The sequence below is a fragment of the Pinus tabuliformis genome, chromosome 3_2 (assembly GCF_031772625.1).
Source record: "Pinus tabuliformis cultivar Carrire ecotype Pingquan chromosome 3_2, CPIR1, whole genome shotgun sequence".
NCBI classification, from domain to species: Eukaryota; Viridiplantae; Streptophyta; class Pinopsida; order Pinales; family Pinaceae; genus Pinus; species Pinus tabuliformis.
In genome coordinates, this window is record NC_142302.1 from 260506115 (window position 1) to 260526587 (window position 20473).

Here is a 20473-nt window from a genome sequence, read left to right on the forward strand (position 1 = left end):
GTAGAGTCCCATATTCATTTTTGTTCATAATCCACCTAATAAGTCATCATTAGGTCATCATTAGGTCACCACTAGGTTACTAGGTGTAATTATGGAAAATTGGTCTTTTTACCACTTAAATTCATGCTAAGAGGAATAATAGAGATTACTTTGGTAACTAAGGTTTGAAGGTTATGTTTTTATTTCATTCTCTCAAATGAAATATCATCATAAAATCATAAAAATAAAGTGTCAAGTCCAAGTGTAAACTATTTGGTGGGTCCACTATTATTGTACAAAGGGGAAAGAAATTTTCTCCATCTATAAAAGCTCACCACTCACTCTCATTTATCCCTCATTTGCCCATTGCACTTTAAAACACTCCATCTCATTCTACCAAGGTGATTTTGTCATGCCAAGAGGGTTTTTTGCATCCAATAACTGATTTCTGGAACTGTGCTACGTAAATGACCCTCTCTCTGCTATGCATATACCAGGTTGCAGCTCCATCATTTCTCCAAGAGTGTGAGCCCTTTGCAATGGTTTGTTACATCATGGTGACATTGTTCTACTATTGAAATAGGTTGGTGATCTATCTTAGGGTTTAAACTCCTTTCATTTCCCTTATCTATGCTCATTTATCTCATGTTTACTTCCTAGGGTTTTGAAAGCAATTAGCAAGGTTTTCACCCTTCTCTTGTTAAATTTGCTGCTAAAACTCATATCTAAGTGCTTCCAAACCATCATATATCCTAAATACACTCACCCAAACACCTCCCATCAAACCCACTCACAAAATTCATCAATTCTACCTAAACCCTAGACAAACTACACTCTTTTTTACTATAGGACTGTGTTTTCTTGGTTTGGGAACCTTCCACTCATCCAAATCCAGTAATTCCACTTACCCTAGCTTCCTAAAATCCCCCACTACCCCCCAAATTTTCTTGTAATTTTCTCACATCTCTGTCCCCTTCATTTTCCCAAACTCCCTCACAGCTATTGAAAATCCCCTGTTTTCCACAGTCAAAACCCTAATTGCTATCCTAAGAGCTAAGTGTTGAGATGGAGTTTGAAACCTCATAGAAAAGGAATAATGGAGGAGGAGATGTCATCAAGCATGAACATACATCATCCCATGAGTTCTTATCATCTCCATCGATTAGGAAATCTTTTGAAGATGCAGGTTGCCTTACATTTTGTCAGAGGGTTGAAGAATTGAAGTATCATGACCAATTAACTAGTGATTTTGCCATTAAAATTAAAAGGGACAAAGTGACCATAACAGGGTTTCAAAACACCATTTCAAGGAAATTGATCTCCACAAATATAGGGACTCCAGACACTGGAGAAATATGGTTCAAAAGAGAAGACCTTGACCTTCAAAACTACAAGATGTACCTAAAAACACAATACAAGGCAACTCCAACATATATTTTTCCATTCAGACATTTGTTGGATAGGTACACCCCTCTCATGAAAATGATTATGAGGTATTTCACATGTGAAGGCAGGTATGTTATAGAAATTTTTGTGCCTTACAACTCTAAGCATAAAATGTCCATAAACCATGGGATCCTAAGTCCCTAAAAGTGTTGTTCCGACCCCTAAAGGAACAAGGTCAACAAATTACAGCTTCTCCCAGAAGTTCTCCACCAGAAACTGCTCAGAATCAGTCAAATCAGGATCATTTCAGCTGCTCCACTAGCTAGATGCGTTGCATAGCACCCAAGTACACTAGCTAGGTGCGTTGCAACGCACCTAAATGCACTACCAGGGTGCGTTGAGTGGGAAATGACAAATGGCAGTGCCATTCCGCAAGGTGGAAAGACAATGGAAGCTTCCAGAATCTTCCCCAATGACACTTGCCTCACTGAGTTCGACCAAGGATGAGTAAGAGGCTCTCAATCTCCAAGTGGAAGCAAGAACTAACAAAGAGAAGCCAATAGTCAAATCATAATCTGACTCATCCTCTTTGCATACATATATATATGGATCCCTCATCCCAGAGATCCAGAGGCTGGAATTTTGTACATTGCAGAGAATCGCTGTTGGTTTTGAGATAGATATCAGAGTATTGGGTGATTTATGCTTTGTTGGAGGTGAAGAGGGGATTCTATGCTGGGAGGTTGATGCTGGATCAGGAATCATCGATTGTAACTCCTCCTGGATCTTCTTGTTATATCAATAAAACTATTTGAGTTTCTCCTACATGCTTGTGTATCATTGATGTTTGTTACATTTGTATGTTTAGCTTAAATCTGATCCTAAGCTATTTATGAATATAAATCCATGTCTTTGTGTAGTTTTCTTCTTCTGTGATCTTACAGGAACTTGGTGAAGCTGAGCAAGTAAGGGAGCAGGTAGCTGGAAGCTGTCAAAGAGGAGAGAGATTGGATCAAAGGACTAGCGCAAGACCCAGGTTGGTTCATCCTATTCCTCTTCGTTTATAGTTCATAAAGAAGAATACGAAAGTAGTTTTCTCTGTTTGTTTCTAAGGTCACTATCACACCTTAGTGGGATAGGGTCATTCTGAATAGACACTTTTCCCGTTAACAAAATGGCGACCACAGTAGGAGATCGTGTCTAATTAGTTTGTTTGTGTTTCTCTTGTTGTTTGTTTCATAAACTTAGAAGTAGCAAACGAACTACATTTGCCATTAACAAATGCAAAGTAGACATCTGCTACTTCAATCCATTCACTGGATCTGTTTATGATCTGAACAGCTGATTCACAAATGATCTGATTGCCCTTTGTGATAGCTCTTACACCTCTATTAAATCTACCCTCTGATTGTGCATTACTGATTGCTTTTACTCGGCCAAAAACCATAGATTAAACTGCAAACCGTGACCCAGAACCCAAATAGAATTCTCGTTTCTGCCCCAGTGCAGGCTCTGTGAAGAGGTTCTGCATTTCAATGCAGTTCCCGAGAGGGCTACCTGCGCTGCAATCCAGTTTCTCTGTGTAACAGGTGCACTGATCAGCCTAGCCCTGTGCAGTTGAGGTTCTTTGCTTCATTTTTTCAGTTTTGTCTCTGATTTTTGCAGCCTGTGATCAGTTTATGTGTCTGTTTAAAAACCCCTTTTCTTTGCCATAATTCCGCCTCCTTTGTACAAAAGGACTGTAGATGTTTTTGTGTGTTTGTGGCATCATTTACAGTTTTCCATTGCAAAAGTAGAATAGTCATACTGTCGTCCTTTGATTTAGATCTATCATAACTGTCGATTTTGATCTTAGGAGAAAGTTTATTTGCTGTTGACAGTCGATTATGCTTTTACTTTTGCCTTTGGTTTGAATTTGTGACTTTCTAGTGTTGAAACGAGTATTTATTTCAAAATCATAAAGTGTCATAATCATCTCTACCTTTTGATTTCAAAAAGAAGCTTGTTTGTGTTTGTCACTTGAAAGCAAATTCAGATTTGTACATCAAATTTCTTTTTAGGCATCAATATTAAGAAAGTGAAAAACAAATACACGCACATGTGCATTTGCATATTGATAGTCTATTTGGCTTGATTTAGGAAAGTGCATTTACAGTGTGCTCTTTGCTCTTTGTGAAAAGATTGTGTCTTTCTTTTCCCCTTGTAGCTAGGATTTTCATTGCTGAAAGAGATAAAAATTTGCTTATCATCTTTAGATTTCATTTTAGGAATTACATCTACATCTCGTGGTGAACCCAAAAGGCAAACTTCATAAGAAAGATCAACTTAAAATAAATTGAATGAATCTAACAACGCTTTGGAACTTAATGCACAACATTTAGAGGTCTAGGCTAGAGACGTATTCCGGCATCGTAAAGCCTGGTAACTGTTGTCCTCACTGATGGTTGGGTGATTCCTCCACTTTGAGACGATAAGTGCCAGTACAGACTTGTGCTCCCACGTACCGTCGAGTATATATTGGGAGACCCCTATAGGCTTAAAACCTTTTATCCATAGGAAGCCGTGTCGGCCGCCCTACTGATCGCAATGCACCGAACACAGCATTCGGGAAGATTGACTGTCGTACCGTAAAACGTATTCTGCAGTTTTGCGATTGGTTTGGTACTCCCTCTACCTAGATCTCCAGAGCAGTCCCTTTCGTTCCTTTTCAGACTCCTTAACGGAAAAGTTCCATCTGAGCACTTGTCACTTCAGGCTCATTAAAATAGAAGGAGACTAGAGTCATCTTTTGTTTTTTCTCGACTCTTAAAAACTGAAAAAACAAGTTGTGTCAAAGCGTCTAAAAATTTATTTTAAACAGAATATTCATTACCCTTTTCCTACGTTGATCTTAGGTTGAGAAAATGGAGTCTACCAACCAAGGAATTACCCTTGGTGGAAATCCTAGTCCCTTCTCCTCTTGGGGAGATGTTGGTGCACTCCATATGGCCACATTGTCGCTTCCAGGACTGACAATTTGCTTGTCGGTATGGCTCTTCTCAACCAATGTCGTTCAGAACACCACTATTCCTGAACAATCAAATCAGCAATTAGACGAGTCCAGAGTTGCCCACCAACCTTCTACTTCCTCTAATTCTTCCTCTCCTCCTTCCTCTTCGCTTGATGGGGCTGGCAAAGCCAAAAATCAAGCTCCTAAGGAGAAGAAGGAAAAGAAGAAGAGAGAGAAGAAGAAGAAGGAGCCAAAGGCGAATGGGGGAAAACGAGTGTCGTCTAACGAAAATCCACACACTGCACCGACCAGGCCTAAATCGCCATGTGTCATTTGCAAAGGAAACCACTTTCACAGAGATTGTCCTTTCATCCCCCGGATACTAAGGTACTGGTCTCCTCGTTTGCACAATCCAATGTCATCAACCTCTAGTGATCATGTTGAAAGCACACCGTCAACTAGCGAAAGTGAAGCCCCAGGACAAAAAGGGAAAGCTAAATTTCCTTGTAAACTGTGCGAAGGCAGTCATGCCGTCCACCGTTGTCCCTTCTTAGATGAAGCTAAAAGAGTTTTGGATGATCGTTCGGTTTCACCGTTACGACTTCCTCCTGGATATAAAAAACTCTTGCCGAGTCCGTCGCTAGTTGAGAATCCAGCTGGCCCGCTCAAGTGGTCGGCTGAAGTGCCTATCATTGAAGATAAACCAACTGAATCCATACCAGACGAAATTCAAGAGGTCGAGGCGGCAGTTGACCCGGTCTTGCCTTCAGAGGTTTTATCTTCGGATGATACAGTCACTGAAGAGAACAAGGATGACACCGTCCAAATTCTCTTCATCAACACAGACTTCGATGAACATGGGGGCAATCTACCCATTCCTTTACCGCAGGAAGGAAGTTCGTCAGAGCCATACCCGGCCGTCTACTCGGTCCCACCTCCAAGCAACCTAGTTGTCTCCTTCGACTGGAATCAACTAGGCAGACCCCGTTTACCAGCAAGCATACCATTCCGAATTATCGTTCAAATATATAGAATGGTCATGGCTGGTACCATCATAGATGAGGGGGCTTCTGTGAGTATCCTTTCCTCTATTGCTTGGAAAGTGCTTGGTTCGCCATCGCTGTTGCCTGAAATGAGAAATCTGACAGGCTTTGATAAAGGAACCAGTCGACCTTTAGGGATCCTTCCTGATGTGCCCATAACATTGAGAAGGAAGACAGTTCGCATGAACATAATGGTAGTTCAAGGACCCTTGGATTATAATCTACTCCTTGGATGAGACTATATTTATTGCATGGGAGCCATCGTCTCCTCACTCTTTAGAGTAATGTGTTTTCCGCACGAAGGAAGAGTGGTCAAGCTCGTGGACCAGCTTTCATTTTCTGGATCACGCATAGCAAATAGTCATATACCATCCCTAAATGGTCTCTTCATGCAAGAAATGTCTCAATCCCCAGTCCGTCCTCCCAATGAGCGCGAGTAATTCGGAGGGATATGACTGAAACCCAGGGGGAATGCGTCCTGGTCTACTTCGGCAGGAAAACTTCGGGTATAGGGTAGGTTTCCGCGGGAGAATATGACTAGTCTGTACCCCATCCGTCGGTGGAAGAGGGGTTATTCTAGAATAAGATTCTCTTGTCAAAGTTATGTGAGTTAGCAGACGTCGTCGCTCACCTTTTTTTATCTCGGTAGACATCGCCAAAGAAGTGTTTTGTTTGCACCGCGAATAGAACAATTGTTGGGTAACCTGTAAGAGGTAGGCCTTTCCCGATAGAACAAATGTTTTGTTTGCAAATTGAGGGGTAACCTTGAAACCATATTTTATACCTGGGGGCATGCAAACCTTTTGGAGTTTAAGCGAGGGGCGGCTATTTATTTTTAAAATTTTTAGGACCTCTAACCCTTTAAACCTGTAGGATTAGTCGTCACCTAACTTGCATAAAGAAAGGATGTGGGGTAAAAATCTAAAAATTGCCATTTTTATATGAGACTTTCTTATCATATGACTGGATTAATCGAGCAGTTTTAGCACATAGTTCAAGCTCGTTAAAAAATAAACACAAGACATGAGCAAATGTTTCCACCTGCGTTTAAGCTCGTTAAAAAATGAACTATTCCCCGGTAAATAACCACAGTGAATGTAACATTTCAGCCATTAAAGCCTTGGTCGTGTTTGCACCGTCACCTCCACTTTTCCATTGGCTGATCATTCACCTCCATTTGATTGTTTACCCATTTTGAGGAATAGCTGCGAAGAGTGATTTCACTAGCCATCCTTGTGACACTGCCGTGATTAGAAAATTCCAACCCTTACCTGGAATCAGCTGCTACCCATTTTATCACTCGTTCCTCAAAAGATGAGTCTTATTTAAGCTCTTTTCAACTGACTCATAAAATATGAAAAGATTGCCGATTTTTGGCCTTCCAGCTCATTAAAGCGACTGGAAGTGCTATCTCTCCTCTAGATTTTAATCTTTTTGGACCTGAGGGATTATTGCACAAAAAGATCAAGCGCTTGTTTTGTTCGGCTCGTTAAAACTATCGAAAATTCATCCCTTCTGTATTGTTTTATACTTTTTCGGACTTAAGGGATTAGATGACGAAAAAGGAATTTTGGAGTTAACTTTACGTACCTTTTCAGACTCTCTAAAAATGAAAAGGACCGAGTTATCTTTGTCGTTAGACTCGTTAAAAAGATTAATAGCGACAAACTTGTCTTTAGACGAGAACGATTTTCACTATCGCTAGGCTCGTTAAAACATAGCGATGGGTTTGCCTGAAGGGAAAATTATAGAACAAGCATATGTTATCCTCCTCAAGCTTGACAAAAATAAAGAGGTACTGGTCAACAATGACTGGGGAAAAATTGGGAAGAAAACTCAAAGAATCTTTATTGGTAGCAAGTCGCTCTTGAACATGACACTTCCACTCCATGTCCGAATCGGGTTTGGTTGTTTCATTCACCAGTCACATCACCATGGTCACGCCATACCATCCACATTTGGGGTAAATGCTACCAATCCATCACATAAGTGTCGCCGACATGTTCAAGAGAAGTCATCCAGAGAAGTCACCTGTGTCCCATCCACTACCATACATTATACTTCATTCTTTCATGACCGCCATCCTGAACCATATATCATTAGATCGTTTTCACCTCCATCAAAATCATTTGCTCCGTTCCGTGTCATTGATGTGGGATTCATTAAGGCCCTCCTTTGACGGATCACTTCTTGTCGACATCAGCTCATTATCCAAGAAGTTGATCTAGGAACACCCCCTTCAGTACTTTGAAGCTTGCATGCCTCAATGGCAAGTTTCTCACTTCCGGTGACAGGTATACATCAATGACCTTCGACCGAAAGATTTTGCGTGGTGTTCGACGCCAAGTCCTTTATTCACACCACGTGAATTGTACTGCAGTACTTTGAGGGTCATCATCATTATCGGTGATTCCTCTCGCGCTTGTTAATAGTTTACATCATTGACTGGTAATCAAGCGATGTCTTTCCATGTTCGACTTCAAAACATCTCTCACATGGATCGACTTGTACTTCGAGTGAAGATCAGACAAGATTGAAGACCCCGGATCTAGTTTCATCCATCCGGGCTGCGATATATATTCAAGAAAATAAAGACATTGAAATGTACAGCATTGCAACACAGATAATCATCCTACCAAAAGGATGATGGCTCTATCAGAATCATCAGTCTACCATCAGACGATTGTCTGTCCTATGTACATGAAAATGAATTTATAAAGCTGAGCATGGGAATGCTCGCCTCAGCTAGATCATGAAAACAGTATGAAGATAATGTATTGTATTGTATCTTATTACAGGTCTCCTCCCAGCATTGAAAGAACTTTGGATCCTCCTGATAAAGCATTTCACCCGATAAACAGCCTCATACTTTAGGGGGCAACTGTTATAGACATTTTTGTGCCTTACAGCTCTAAGCATGAAATGTCCATAAACCAAGGGATCCTAAGTCCCTAAAAGTGTTGTTCCGACCCCTAAAGGAACAAGGTCAACAAATTACAGCTTCTCCCAGAAGTTCTCCACCAGAAACTGCTCAGAATCAGTCAAATCAGGATCATTTCAGCTGCTCCACTAGCTAGCTGCGTTGCATAGCACCCAAGTACACTAGCTAGGTGCGTTGCAACGCACCTAAATGCACTACCAGGGTGCGTTGAGCGGGAAATGACAAATGGCAGTGCCATTCCGCGAGGTGGAAAGACAATGGAAGCTTCCAGAATCTTCCCCAATGACACTTGCCTCACTGAGTTCGACCAAGGATGAGTAAGAGGCTCTCAGTCTCCAAGTGGAAGCAAGAACTGACAGAGAGAAGCCACTAGTCAAATCATAAGCTTGCTCATCCTCTTTGCATACATCTATATATGGATCCCTCATCCCAAAGATCCAGAGGCTGGAATTTTGTACATTGCAGAGAATTGTTGTTGGTTTTGAGATAGATATCAGAGTATTGGGTGATTTATGCTTTGTTGGAGGTGAAGAGGGGATTCTATGCTGGGAGGTTGATGTTGGATCAGGAATCATCGGTTGTAACTCCTCCTGGATCTTCTTGTTATATCAATAAAAACTATTTGAGTTTCTTCTACATGCTTTTGTATCATTGATGTTTGTTACATTTGTATGTTTAGCTTAAATCTGATCCTAAGCTATTTATGAATATAAATCCATGTCTTTGTGTAGTTTTCTTCTTCTGTGATCTTACAGGAACTTGGTGAAGCTGAGCAAGTAAGGGAGCAGGTAGCTGGAAGCTGTCAAAGAAGAGAGAGATTGGATCAAAGGACTAGCACAAGACCCAGGTTGGTTCATCCTATTCCTCTTCGTTTATAGTTCATAAAGAAGAATACGAAAGTAGTTTTCTCTGTTTGTTTCTAAGGTCATTGTCACACCTTAGTGGGATAGGGTCATTCTGAATAGACACCTTTCCCGTTAACAAGGTATTCAAGGATATATAAGTATCACATGAAACTTCTGATGCATTTCACTGGTGTACAACAAATAAATTTGTCTTATTATTTGTACAAAAGTTTGGTCAAAATGGAAGAAAAGGTACAAAAGCAAGGGAAGAATCACTACACTAGTTTGTTTCATCATGGCCTAGTGAAAGTGCTAGTTTGTCGTCAATTAGCACAAGCAAATATGTCTTGGGACCATTTTGCAAGTTCAAATTTTCCTCTTTCTTCTTCAACTAGGTCTAGTGATGAAACAACACCTACATGCTCACCAATGCAGCAAGAGATTTCTTCTTTAAGCAGATCAACTAAGAGGAAAGACAAGGAAGAAGGGTCTCAAACTTATTCCAGAGGTGATAGGCTTGTGTTTTCTCAAGGGATTGTTGAAGGGGTCAAGCCTACAATAGGTAAAGAGAGTTTTCTCACAGCATGAAGAGTCCTCTCATCTGGGTACACATGTGTCAGCTATGGAGAAAGGACAGGAGGGAAGAGTTAAAGATCAGATCATCAGGGATAAGGAGGCTGAAATCAAGAGATTGGAAGGCAAATTGATAGAGGAAAATGCTCTAATAGCATGCCTGCAACAAGAGAATATGCAACTAAAGGTGAACCAGATGATTCAAGACAAACAAGCAGCTACTTCAAGGAAAGAAGATACAAAGGGAAAACTAGTGGTTGAAATGGAAGTGGCAAAGGGTAAAGGAAATAAAATTGCATCAGGGAGACCAAGGAATAAAGAATCTAAAAGATCCCTTGAGCTACAAAGAGAGGTTTCTCCACCAAAAGAACAAATTATGGTAGATGACCTAATCACTAGAAAATTCAATGAAGATAGGGTTTATTGTCTTGATAAGGTAAATGGACAACTAGAGCAGCTCCTCAAGAAGGAAAATAGGAACATCAACTTGCATAGGCATAGGCTAGCACTACTATACCAAAAACAAAGTATATCAAGTTAGGATCCAGCATTTGAAGAGAAAACTCAAGGAAAACCTAATTCGTCAAAAGGATAAGAAGAAGCTTGATTTACTTGTTGAGGCCTCAATCATGGCATAGCATATCTTATTATACCCTCACTCAACAATTTTGAGGAAATTTGGAGAAAATTTTGTCGTTTCCAAAATTTTGGTCATTTTTTATTGTTTTAAAAACACAGGAAATTCTATAAGTGCAGCACCTTTGTGCTACGCTTTCATCTCAGAGCTCCAAATGGTGAAACATCTATATCCCTAGATAGATTTTTCCCTAAGGATCTCAAAAATCTACTTTTGGAAGCAGGTTAGCAAACTGGTGAAGATAAAAAGTAAAAAAAAAAAAAGAAGAGTGAAAAAGACACTTTTTGCCACTGTTCTGGAACAGATGTTGTGCTTATAGAGCCACCTCGGGAGAATGGATTTTTGAAGGCCTGCCCATGCTCCATTTCTAAAAATTCAAGTTGATCTAGAAACTAGATAGAAAATTCTAGTTGAATGTTCTCTTACTTTCAAATTTCGTTTCCAAAAGGCTTCCAAAATCTACCTGCAAGGTGGCGCTACACTTATAGCCAAATGCGCTACACTTATACTTGTGGTTGTCGTTTTCACTTAAATTTTGCCAGATATTAGTTTTATGATGTAATTTTGATATTTTATATATTTTATGATGTAATTATTGAGTTAATTAGCATGATAGGTTGCTTTTATACTTAATTAGGCCTAATAAAGGTAGCACAACTCAAATCAAAGTCCAAAAAGAGGAGTTTGTGTTTAACCTTCTTACTCTCTTTGGTTTGTTGAGAGATTCTTGGTAATTGTTCCACCACTTAGGTATTCAACCCCTAAAGGTGGGGAAATGGTTTTTTTGAGTCTATATGTATGATTTCTCATTCAATGAGAAGGGTTGGACTTTTGTGGAGATACTTGTACCTTATGTTTTCATACGACTAATCAAGGAGAAGTTGCAGCTATTTTTTAGGAATACTTGTTCAGTGAGTCTATGGTGTTATTTTCCTTTCATACCAGTTTATAATTGATGAAATAATCTCTCTTTACATGCTTTTACTTCTTCTTATGGTTTTCCTTACAGTCATATAGGCATAATTCTTAGATTTAAGCTTTGTTTATGTGGAAAATCATGCTTGTGTTTCTCTTCTTCTAAGATTAATGAATTCATGCTTATACATGCTCATTATGATTTCTTAAACTCTCAGACCTATACTACATTGACTAAATCTTAATTTCACCATAACACACTATTATCTAGCTCCTCTTTATGCCTAATACTACAAACTTGATGCCTTGACCTAATTTCCTGCTCTCATCCCTAGTCCAACAAACTAAAAACCCTAACTTCTCAAATACTCAAACAAGACTTATACATCTAGCCTAAAATCCATTTCTTTTTAGTTATTCATTTACAAATCCTTAGAGAGATCTATCTCTGGTTCAGTAGGGCTAGCTACTGAACTGAAAGTGGTTTTTAGGTTACCTCTTTCGATCTCCTCCTCAGCCTGGGACATTGTAGGGGAAAATAGAAGGCAAGGAATAATTTGTATGTTGCTGGTCCAACTCTCTCCAAGATCTGGAATGGTCCAAATTATCTTGGTGCTAACTTGGCACATGATCCCACTCTAAAGGAACTTATCTTTGGCCTGATTATGAGATATACATGCTCTCCTTATCAAAATTCCTTATGTGTTCTATTTTTGTTTAAGTAACTCTTCTGCATGTCTTAGGTTGCCTTCAATTTTTACCCTATGCTAATTACCTCCTATTCCATTTACTTTAACATTTCTAGCCCTAGTGTGACTTTGTCCACTAGATTATCGCAATTGATTGGATATTGCACTTTTTTCATATATATATTCAAAATTTCTCATCTTTAGTGAATATTGATAGCCATTATTAAATGCAAATTCCACTAGAGGTAAAAATTATTCCCCTCCCTTCCTTTTCTTATGTTTTCTCTCCCCTCTTAATGCCACATGATCCCCACTCCCCACTCTCCCCCCTTATGTACATTCAAACTTGGTGAGATGCCTTCTATGATTACATCATAGTGAAAGTATTATTTGCAAGTGGGTCTAGAAAACCATGGATCACCATGAAAGTGATATAGAAGAATGTGCACAAAAACCCCCACAGATGCATAGGTATGTTTACTATTTATATATGTCCATCAATATCAGGGTGAGATGTTGTGCTAAAGGGAAGCTTGGTTCAAAATCCTATAAATAAAGCCTTCCAAATATTAGAAGTAAACTTGCCATCTCAATCATATATGACTTTCTTTGGAATTCCATGCAAACTAAAAATGTCTTTTATTAAAAATGGGTAAATATCAATTGCCTTATAGGTATACTTTACAAGTGTAAAGTGAGTTGTCTTGATTTTCTTATCTACTACCACCATAAGTACATCACGTTGTTTAGGGTTTCTTGGTAACCCAATGATGAATTCAATTAATATGAATTCTTACTTCCATTTTTGAATGGGAATTGGTTGCAAAAAAACATGTTGGTGCCTGCATTCCACTTTAACTTGTCTGCGTTCAAAAAAACTGTCAATATACCCAACAATTTATTTCTTCATTTCTGGCTAATAATACAATTTATTGGTGATTGTTATCATCTTTTGACATCCTGGGTGACTTTCATATGATCTCCTATGAAACTAATCTATTATGAGCTTCTTTAATTTCACCACATTGGGTATCTATAATGTGTTTTTGAATAAAATCAATCCATCATTTGTTAACTGGTATTTTTTCCCAATTTTCCCCATTGGCTCTTGCTACAAGAACTCAATTACATGCTGGAAGTGATAATCTCCCTACAATGCTTTTTTTATTCTTTCTCTAGTGTTTGGATCACATGTGCTTATTTTTCCACGTGCACCACTTGCATGCTTCATCCAAGTGAATAAACCACTCGATTTTCCTTTCCTTTGATGTGTTTGATTTCAAAATCAAACTCACTAATATGGGCCATCCATCTAACGTTCTTGGCATTCAATTAGATTTTGGTTAGGAGAGTTACTTTCATGGATTAGGAAAGCCACCAAAAGAGGTATTTTGAAGGTTTCCAAGAGGAGCTATTGATTGTTTACCCTTCACCCATGAAGAAGGTGAAGCAAAACATAAGTGAAATCCTACTCAAGAAGAAAAAGTCTTAGATTTTAATACAATCAAAGAGTGAAACTCCAACACAAGTCTTAGACAACGAGGATGACAATGTCACTAGTACCACAAATACAAGCACTATCAATTCGAAATACTTCAATTGGAATGTGAATTTTCTCCCAAGCAAGAATATTTCCATATGAAAGTGTGTAATAACTGCAGCCTATAAATCATGTGTCACATAGTTCCTCTCATGATTACATAACTTACTAAACTCATAGATGATCATATATCCATCTTGCATGAGAACTCCACCCAGTGCTTCCCTGCATATATCTATGCAAACCATGAAATATTTATTTAGGTCCACAATATTTCAAATAGGGGCATGGAAGTTCTTTATATTTTCAAATATTGTTGTGTACTCTAATATCCAATGAAATCTTACACCCTTGTATTTTAATGTTGTAATTGGGCGTCAAATCTTTGAGAATATTTGAATAAATTTCCTTTAATTCCTGTCAACCCCATAAAAGATCTAACTTCTTCTACATTTAGGGGAGGAGACCATTTTAGTACAACCTTGACATTCTTAGGGTCAACTACCACTCCTTTCTTAGAGATAGCATTACCCAAGCAGGGAAAATTTTAGGGGCTAATATTCGTAGGTGGGCTAATTTTCCATGTTTCTTTCCAAAAAAAAAGGTTTGCTAATTTTCATTTTTTCTAAAAATGATTCGCCCAAATTTTATATTATAAAACTATTTTCCCTTAAAAATAACCCAAAATTTATATAAAGACTATATAAAATTATTAGAAATTTGAATATTTTTACAAAAATATCACCAATTATTTTATAGATTACATATTATGGACTAGTGAGATTCCCCAAGTTTTCTGAATTTTAAGAAAACTTTACATCCTTAAAATTTTCCCTGTACCCAAGTAGTGCACTTGTGATTGGAAGAAATCAAATTTGTTGAAATTAGCATACAACTAATGCTCCCTTTGCACTTGCAACATGACCTTTAGGTGTTCTTCATGCTCCTATTTGGTATTTCAATAAACTAAGATGCCATCAATAAAAACCAACATAACACTATCTCAGTATTTATTGAGAACTTTGTTTACGAGGCACTAATTAAAATTGGATCCATGAAGATTATCACAGTACCATGATTGTATCAAATCAGGACAAAAAATTCGAATTCAAAGAGCACAGAGCAATCAAGAAGACCTCTGAACAGTGACAGTTGGCAACCAGTGAGGAATGATGAGGACCTCGGTCAAAGCATGCTGACCGAGGCCCATGGAGACCGTGCAGGAGGTGAAACTGGCACCTGGGAAGCCCAGATTGGGAAAAGGAGGTTGTTTCTGATGTGCGATTAGCACTTAGCACTAATCATGCATCGCTGGGCAAAACCACTCGAGAAGGAAAGCCCTGAAGCTCTCAATCGCATGGAGGCCGGGAAAACCATGGGGAAAATGCTAAAGGCTAAAGGCGAGACCCGTGCTCCAAAACCAGTAGTATATCGGGGGCACCCTTAGGCGGTAAGTGGATTTGGAGAAAAACGAGCGATTCCATTCAGCGCCCAACGTGTCGCAGGTGGATGAGAGAGAAAACCACCACTCATCGCTCACTAACGGTCGAGCAAGTCAACCGCGCGAAATGAGCGATTGACGTAAGATCTAGAGGCTCCAGATCTAATGGGTGAGATCGTGCCCGATGGAAAAATCAGATTTTTCAAGGGATTAAACCACGATATATAAGGATTTGAGGTCCGATTTGACCGCTGAGATGGCGGATGACTCATTCCACAAATAACGGAAAAACCGAACCGACAGGGACAAGCTAGTGTAGTTCGTAAGAGGACAAGTGGCCACTCCCTGTGAGCTGTTGAGGATGATGCAGAGGACAAAGAACTCCAAGTGAGCAACAGCAGGCGATCTAATGGGAGTGGAAGAGTAAGCGAGCAGTCATGAGATCGATTGGCTTTAAATCCATGAACAGAGGTAGAGAACGGAGGACACTGAGAGGAAGAACCAGAGAGAAGAAGATGAAGACAGAGAAGAGACAGTGAAGCAAAGAGTAGAAAAGACAGAAAGTTGAGCTAACCTACAGCATAAGGCAGCATTGAGCAATCCTTGAGAGGATCTGTTAGGAATTGAGCACCACATTGAGCTCCTCCCATTAAAGACCAGAGAGGTCAAGAGCTAGTAAGGAAAAGAGTCTATGCACTCTAGTGGCTTGGGGGATCCAAGAACAACCCCGCCAAGCAATTTTGTTTCAGGAGACTCAGATTGAGCTCCTCATTGTAATTCTCTACTTTAAAGACACAATAAAAGAAGGCCACCACTAAAAGATGTACCAAAGACGTAGCCCTGGAGATTAGGTGAACTCCTTATTAATTGTTGTGTTCTTGTATTTGCGTACTGTGTTTCTTTACTGTTTTCCATTTCCAGTGTCTGTGTATTTCACAATCTGATCAATCTGTTGCCTAAAATGACATAGACACACACTAGCACAGGAGTTTGTAATACCTTCATTCATTAATTAATTAACTGAGGTCACTCAAGAGTGATTTTCAGATCAAGTGGTATCAAAGCTCTAGGCTGTAAGGTTAGACAAGCTTGTGTTGGTTTAGTTGTTGAATGCTCACCAGATCAAAGCTCAAATTAGGAGAAGGAGAGTTGGTCAAAACTAATCCTGAAATTGGGAGAGTCTATCCTCGGAAGACAATATCAGAGGAAGGTTCAATGGGGCCAGACCCTCAATTCATAGAAAGTTTCCTAGCCATAAAGTCCATGGTAGAAGAAATGCATAGGGACTTTAGAAAACACAAGGATGAAGATTCATCAGGCTCTAAACAAGACAAAGGAGAAGATGAGTCTCCCTTCCAAGACCACTCCAAACGAAAAGGGAAAGAGAAAATCTTTCTCACACCTCCTAACAACCCTGAAAACAAAAAGAAAGCATCTTTGATCAAACTAGATGTTAAATTTGATTTTCCTATATATGATGGAGAGTTAAATGCAAAAAAGTTGGACAATTGGATTAGACAAATTGATGTTTATTACAGAGTATAGAACATCGATTCAGACAAGAGAAAGATTCAGTTGGCAAGCTTATGCCTTGGAGGCACTGCCTTGGTTTGGTGGGAAGGCAGAACCCAAGCTAACATGAAAAGACATGGTAAGACTATCTCTATCTGGAGTGAATTTGTTTCTGCAATCAAAAAGTAGTTATATCCATTGGTATACACGTAACAAGCCATGATGAGTTGGAAAACTCTTCAGCAGTTGAAAGGGAAAAGTGTGTAAGGGTACACTCAAGAATTTAGAAAGAGAGCATTGATTCTAGGAATCTCATTAGACTCACCTGAAACTCTTTTGAAGTACATTGGTGGTCTACACAGCTACATGAGTCATACCATCCTCATGTTTAATCCCACCAGTATAGATGAGGTATCTGTACAAGCTACTCATCTAGAAGCTAGAGGAAAGAATGGAAATCCAGAAGTTGGGGGACCATCCCAACCCACTGAAGCAAGAACAAGGAGAAAAGAAAGTAGAAGTGGAAAGCAAGGAAGGCTAACACTGCACAGAAAAGAAAAGCTTCATGCATTCACTATAAAAAGGATGGGCATGATGATGAGCATTGTTGGATTCTGCATCCAGAGCTGAGACCTAAGAAGTTCGAGGGAAAGAAGAAGAAGACTGATGTAGCTATTCAGAAATATTTGGGGTCAGACTCGGGAGATGAAACAACCATTGCAGCCACAGGTATAAAATGTAAGAATTCTGAAGCATATACTAGTAATTTTGCACAATCTATTACTGATGAAGAAAATGAGAGAAAAAGACATGAGCTTTTCCATATTCAATTTATTTCCAAACATCAAAAGATTGATACTTTATTTGATAGTGGCTCACAAGTAAATTTGATTTCTGAAGCAACTGTAAAGAAGTTGGGATTAGCAACTACACCTCACAAGAAACCATACCCATTAGGATGGTTGAATGATAAAGCACAACTACAAGTGACTAGACAGTGCAAACTCAAGTTTTCTTTTGGATCAGCACTTGTAGATGAGGTTGAGTTAGACATAATTCCTTTGGATATATGTGGAATTTTTTTAGGAAGTCCTTACTTGTATGATAGAAAAGCTATTTTCTATAGAGCTGAGAACAAGTATCTACTTGTCAAAGATGGAATCAAATACTTTGTAAGAGCTCATAAGCTCAAGAATAATTATACTCTCATAAACTCACGGCAGATGAAAAGAATGATAAATTCATGCAAACAATTCTTACTAATGGTTGTAAAAGAAAAGAAACCTGATAAAACCAATGTATTTGAGGGTTGTAATGCTAAACAATACGTTGATTTAGAAAAGGTTGTTTCAGAGTATGATATATTATTTCAAGAACCTAAAGTTCTGCCACCCAAAAAGGAAATAGTACATGATATTATTTTGCAGAAAGATGCTCAATTGCCTAACATTGGAATGTACAGGTTGTCTGCTTTAGAGAATGCTGAAATCAAGAAGCAGGTGCAGGAGTTGCTCAAGAAAGGGTTCATCAGGCCTAGCACATCACCATGTGGGTCACCAATCGTTTTGGTGAGAAATAAAGATGGCTCGTGGAGAATGTGCATTGACTACCAAGCACTGAATAAGATAACAATAAAAAATCGTTATCCCCTTCCTCGCATAGATGATCTTTTAGATCAATTGAAGGAAGCTATTTATTTCACCAAGCTAGACTTGCACAGTGGATACCATCAGGTCAGAGTTGTAGAACAAGATGCATGGAATATTGCTTTCAAAACAAAGCAGGGATTGTATGAGTGGTGGTTATGCCTTTTGGCTTGACCAATGCTCCTGCTACTTTCATGAGATTAATGAATGATGTACTCAGACCTTTTCTTGATGATTTTGTTATTGTGTATCTAGATGACATTTTGATTTTTAGTAAAACGTGGGAAGAACACTTAAAGCATGTTAAGCAGACACTAGATGTTTTGAAAAGAGAAAAAATTCATGTTAAACTCTCAAAATGTGAATTTGGCAAAACATCTATAAATTATTTGGGTCATATAGAAGGGGGTGGTGAATTGAAAATAGATCCCTCTAAGGTGGCAATCATTGTAAACTGGCCTAAACCCAAGTCTACTATAGAAGTGAGAAGCTTCTTAGGGGCAGCACAATATTGGAGGAAGTTCATTTCTAACTTTTCCTCAATTGCAGCTCCCTTACATGCGTTAACAGGATTGAAAAAGGTGTTTCAGTGGGGAGGCAAACATCAGAAAGCCTTCGACATCTTGAAAGAAAAGATTAGTACAACCCCTGTACTGGCACTGCCTGATCTGCAAAGAACATTTGAGATCCAAACAGACGCCAGTGACTATGCCATGGGAGCAGTGTTAACACATCACGGTAAACCCATATGTTATCATTCTGAGACTTTTAATCCTGCAGTAGTTAACTATCCTACATATGATAAAGAATTGTATGCATTAGTTCAAAGTGTGAAAAAGTGGAACATTACTTAATGGGAAAAGGGACAGTAATACATACTGATCATCAACCACTTCAATATCTACACTCCCAAACTAAGCTATAGCAATCAAGACACTACAGATGGATGGGTTTTCTACAACATTTTCATTTAGTCATCAGATATAAAAAGGACATACATAATAAAGTTGCAGACATGTTATCTAGACCCATTATAAATGCATCTATTATACTTAAGCATAATGTTTTGCTACATGAAAGCTACATTGAACAATATGCTCAAGATATAGACTTTAAAGATGTATATGCAACTTTGAGTCAAGGCAAACGAGTAGAAGAATTAGATTATCATGTGAAGGACTGACTCTTATACCATTGTGGGAAGTTATGCATTCCAAAAACTGGGAGAGTAAAGATAATTAGAGAAGCACACACTTCTCTAATATCAGGTCACTTTGGGGTAAGTAAAACAGTTTCACAGCAGCCTGCAAAGATTTTTTTATTAGCCAAAAATGAATGAGACAGTTTCTAGATATGTAAGAGGGTGTACTATGTGTGCTAAAAGCAAGCCTAGCAATAGAAAACTAGTCTTGTACACTCCATTACCAGTTCCTTCTCACCCTTGGGAAAGTGTTTCCATGGATTTTGTTGGAGGACTACCTAAATCTAGGAAAGGTCATGATTATCTATATGTTGTTGTGGATAGGTTCAGCAAAATGTGTATTTTGATACCTTGTAACAAACAGATTATAGCTGAACAAACTACAAAACTATTCTTTGAACATGTATGGGTTCATTTTGGATTGCCCACTTCCATTGTATCTGACCAAGACACCCGATTTGTGGGGAAGTTTTGGTCAAGTCTGTGGGAACTGATGGACACCAAACTAAAGAAAATCATAGCTTTTCATCCACAAACTGATGGCCAGACAGAAGTAGTTAACAGGATAGTGATCCAGTTACTCAGAGGATATTGCAGCAAACATCCTAAGCTTTGGGATGAACATTTGTGTTATGTGTAGCATGCTTACAACAAAGCAAAACATTCATCTACACAGAGATCTCCTTTTGAGACCTGTTTTGGTTTCACACCAAGGTCTCCTTTGGATTTTGTCTTTGGTAAAGATACCACAGTTGATGGACACAATGATTTGGCTAGGGCAACTAGGTTTATTGAACAAATCCAAGAGATCCACCAGGCAATACAGGAACAGCTGGAAAAGAGCCAAGCCAAATACAAGGCAAGGCATGAAAAGCATCAGATGGAGCATAGTTTCCAAGTTGGTGACCAAGTCTGGCTATATATCAGCAAGGACAGGATGCAAGGTGAAGGTAAAAAGCTAAAGCCTATCAGGTATGGACCTTTCAAGATACTTGAGAAGATTGGTGAGAATGCTTTTTGCCTTGATCTACGAGCTTACATGCACATCTACTCAGTCGTAAATGTAGATTGCTTGAGATTGATTGAACCCTTACTAATTGAGGATCCCAAAGAGCAGAGTCAATTGCCTTCTATTA